At 37.5% G+C, this 4,614-nt stretch overlaps 2 long non-coding RNA genes across 2 annotated transcripts; both read left to right on the forward strand.

The window, feature by feature from the left end:
* The first annotated feature begins 694 nt into the window (after window positions 1-694).
* LOC131240021 (uncharacterized) lies at window positions 695-1,772 on the forward strand. The gene is made up of 3 exons (XR_009168566.1): window positions 695-1,098; window positions 1,401-1,502; window positions 1,742-1,772. It is a non-coding gene; the product is annotated as an uncharacterized LOC131240021 (long non-coding RNA).
* Window positions 1,773-1,794: 22 nt separating this feature from the next.
* LOC131240022 (uncharacterized) lies at window positions 1,795-4,081 on the forward strand. The gene is made up of 3 exons (XR_009168567.1): window positions 1,795-2,075; window positions 3,618-3,679; window positions 4,015-4,081. It is a non-coding gene; the product is annotated as an uncharacterized LOC131240022 (long non-coding RNA).
* Window positions 4,082-4,614: the final 533 nt, after the last annotated feature.

Raw genomic sequence — 4,614 nt, forward strand, 5'->3', positions numbered from 1 at the left:
TCTTGGCAAGCATAAAATTCCATCCAGTCATTTCTCAGTTTTTCCTCATTTTGATATAACCTTTCATTCAATGTAGACAGTGGATGTATTTTTCTCATTAACTATTTGCAGGCCACTGACTGAAAAGCTAGGATCATTCAACCAGGAAGATTTTCGGCATGTGTATGGTTGGGCCTATGAGGCCAACAACCTGCATCACCAAATTTGGGCTTGAGTTGTATGGAATTTAGAACCATTGATCTTCATTCTTACGGTGGTCCTGTTAAATATACGAAGTTTTCAATTGTTTTCACCACTCATGTAAGGGAGATTTTTCTATATGAATATGTGGGAGCATGTGCACCCAAACTGATTGACCCAATTTAATCGGATTTACTAATTGGGGTTGGATTCAGGCCCATGAAACTTGAACTGACAATAAATCATGCCTAGATCAGATATATGAATTTGTAGTCTTTTCCTTTATTTGATTATATTTATCATTTAAATCATATAAAGGCAATCTTCAGGTGTGGGATTCTAACTCTGAACCTCTCTGTATCCAAAGCCATTTTGATTCTAATTATGAACCTCTCTGTATCCAATTCCCTTACTCTTGTCCAGATACGGATGCGCCCTCACAAATAGTTTTGGTATGGATTCTTAGTGGTGAATTATTTGCTAAACTATTTATTAAGGAGTATTTATTGTTTTTTTATGTTGATACACCAGGATGTAGCTACCTTCGAGCAGCAACCAAGCTGCACATTGTCCCTAGAAACATCCCTTTCAAAGCAGAATGTATGCAGAGAAAAGGCGTGCTGAGGCTGTTAGAATTAGGGGGAAATATCGAGAGAGGATTCCTGTAAGCGTTTACTCTAACTGGTAGTCATATACTGGTTCTTCCCCCTCATGCAACAACTATGAGAGGTGGGTCCACAGTTATAGACACCCATTACTCTGTTTTGAAATTTGCACAATACACTGGAGCTCATCCAATTGCAGGGCGGCACACACCAGGAACCTTCAGGTCTTATTTATGAATACAGGATGCATTTTGAAAAGGATAAAGCATTAGCTCGATGATTCCAGCCTGTGTTGATAAACGAGCCTAGCCAGGTAGCCTTTTCTTTATAATTTTTATCTATTTAATAACTTTTAATATTTCTACTTTCAAAGTCGCCAAATGAATATTGGCAAGAAATTAGAGTTGTTCAGGCAATGCATGAAGTGGTAATTGTCTTTGGGTCTTGCCTAATATTGCTTGAGTTTTGTGATTTGGTTTGGAAATGTCCAACATTTGATTAAGCTGCTTCGACAACAATTGTACATGAGGCCCATCTTATGAGATCGTGAATACTAGAGTTTTGAATGTTTGTTCCATCTTTTATGTAACGAAATCTCCTCTGTTTATCAAACAGTTGGAGAAACACCGGAGAGCTGATCAGGAGCTGAAGAAGCATGTATTGAAGTTGGTATTCTGTCTTCAAGAAGCTCGGTCCCAAACACGGAAGCTTCAAAGGGTATGTGAGATAATAGTCAAGATTGCTTTCTCAGATGATAAGGATTGTTTGGTAGTTGTAGTTTGTCCATTTTCATTGGATGACATTCGCTTTGAGTTCGTTGTTCGGGGTATTCATGAACTAGAATCGATGAGTCCACCTCCTACACTCCATTGTACAATTTAGGATTAGTTTGATGAACTACTTCATAAACCCATTTTCATGCTAATTTTATGTTTCATAATTGGGTTGTCTCATAGATCCAACTAAGCATGCATGTTTGGATTGGGAAAGGTGATACAAAATCATATATTTTTTAGCCTTCCATATATTTTGCAGGTCATGGCCAACTTGAAAAATAGCCTGAGTTTTTCACGTAATGTATCTAATTCATGAATTTGTTTTTTTTTTCTTTTTCTTTTTCTTCTATGAATTGTTTATCATTTGAGCTAATGGTCTTTCAGGAATGGGCCACAAACATGGGACCCAAAGACGATCCTTGGTTGAGGTCATGGATTTGACCCAAATCATCCAATTACGGAAAAAGAGGCCATTATTACTGACTCAATCACGATAATCAACCTTCACATTAAAGTAACAAATATTTTATATATATATATATATATATATATATATATATATATATATATATATATATATATATATATATATATATATATATATATATATATATATATTTGTGTGTGTGTGTGTGTGTTTGTTTTTTAAAGTAAGTCTCAATTTGTTAGTGTCCGGAAGGAAACTTCTCTCTTATGCATGGAGTTTATAGGAACCCAATTGTCTCATGATCCAGACCATTGAACCAGTGTCTATCATCATTGATGGATGGACCATGTTCAAAAAAGCTTCTCACCTATCAATAACTTGAGCTGAATTTCCAGAACTTCAGATTCTGGGTTCTTCTACATGCATTTCCTGAACTTCAGAATCTAGGTTTTGCCCATTTTCTGGCAAACAAACATCCATGTCAATAACTTGAGCTGAATTTAATTTCCCTACCTCAATGCCAGCACTTGGACTCTCGCTACATGGAAGACCATCTTCTGTAAATTGATGTCGATCTGCCGCAACTTCCTCCCCTTCACCAGTTACTAACTTTGAAACTGTTTGCTACTTCTCATCTGAAAAAGAAATCCCTACATCTCTATAACTTCAGCTTCCTCAATTTTTTGTCGTCTCAAGCACCAATGCATGTGTTTCCACTACCTCAAATTCTTGTGATTTCGTATCCTCAATTACAGCACTCAGATTCTTGTGGCATGCAACAACATCTTCATGAATTTTATTCTCCTCAGCCACAACTTGCTCTCCTTTACCAGCTACTGATTTTGGTCCTGTATGTTGCTTCTGCTCTGACAAAGCAGTGCCTGCATCCGTAGCGTTGCCACAGATTTCTGCTTCTCGTCAAGCAAAGAGACATCTGCTTCTACATGCATCTCCACCACTTCAGTCCCCTGATTTTGCCCATTTTCTACCAAACAAACATCCATAGCAATAACTTTAGCTAAAATTGATTCAGTAACCTCAGTTCTAGCACTTGGATTCTTATGACCGAGAACGCCATCTTCTTGAAACCCGTTTCCTTCAGCTGCAACTGCTCCTCCTTCACCAGCTACCAGTTCTGGCACTATCTGTTGTTTCTCATGTAACACAGTAATGCCTACATGTGAAGCATCGCCCACAGTATCTTGCTTCTCAGCTACAACTACAAGAGAGATGGGTGTATCTATAACTTCAGCTTCTTCGGCTTTCTCAATCTCAGGCGCTGAAATGTACGCTTCTACAACTTCGGCTCTTGACACTAGCCCATTTTCCAGTAAACAAACATCTGGAGTAATGGATTGAGCTACACGACCGAAGAGACTGATTCATTCAACGAGCTTCCCTTCCCCTCTTATAAAATTGGTTTTTAATTGGCTAAAAACTGTTTCTGAAGCTAACATTCATTTTAAGACTTCTTAGATATTGTTGTGTTGATGTCAAAGACGGACATGGTGTCTAATGCTTCAATTTAGCCATACTTGGCATGAAGTCATATGTACATGTGCGTTGATATAAATATTGGGTAGCTAGTGGCAAATAACTAATTTCATTTTTTTATTGACATTGTTGTAGGAGACAGCCATGATATGATTGGATATGAGGTTGTTGTATTCCGTCCCCTTGAGAAGACACAGGTACATCTCCTTTTCTTGTGTCATTATTAGCAGGCAACAGATGCTCTTTCTTTTTTCTTTTCTTTTCTTTTTTAGTTATCAAAAGTCACACTTGGCTTTGATCCCAAATCACAGATCAGCCTGCTTTTTGGCTTTCATCCCAAAATGGGTTACACATCAAATGGATTGGAATTTGACCATGTTGCTTATAGTGAATGGGCGCCTCCGTTCATTGACTTGTATGGGAAGGAACGCGTTCTTACTAGGGCATTGATTGTCATATGATATGCTATCCAAATCACATAAAATTATTGAAATGTACTTAATATATATTTTTTTATTATTTTGTCTTGCAGGTTATGGACCTAGACAAATGATGGTTGGATGGAGGGATTTCTTTTATATGTATTTAGAATATTTTCAACAGATTATTGTAAATATTATATGTTTTTCATTGTAAAGTAACACAATTTATTTAGCATTCATTTTTAATTCTGTTGTGCAACATTTTTTAGGTTTTAAATATTTAAAAAACAATATAGCAATTACTTTCGCGGCGTTTATCACCGGCGTTACTCATATTTTTACAGGCATTTTTAGAGTTTTAGCCGCGCTTCGTACAGTTTATACCGGCGCTTTCTATAATTTAGCGGTGCTTTTACCATTTTCACCGGCAATCACAGAAACGCCGCTAAAGAATAATAAGCATCGCTAAAAGTTTCATTTAGTGACGGCCATAAAAAATGCCGGCAAAAAGGTACGACCGTCGGTAAAACATACAGGGACGCCCCTCTTTAGCGGCACGTGTCCGACCGCCGCTAATTCTTATGCCGGCGGTTTTTAGGGCTTTTAGGGGCGGTTTTGGCCGCTGGTAAAGCCTGTTTTTCTTGTAGTGTCTGGAGGGTAGATGGAAAAAGCAGTCTCTTGTTAGAATAATATTTTTCCTTTAAAAGGAA

Source organism: Magnolia sinica, chromosome 3, assembly GCF_029962835.1.
Source record: "Magnolia sinica isolate HGM2019 chromosome 3, MsV1, whole genome shotgun sequence".
Taxonomy (NCBI): Eukaryota; Viridiplantae; Streptophyta; class Magnoliopsida; order Magnoliales; family Magnoliaceae; genus Magnolia; species Magnolia sinica.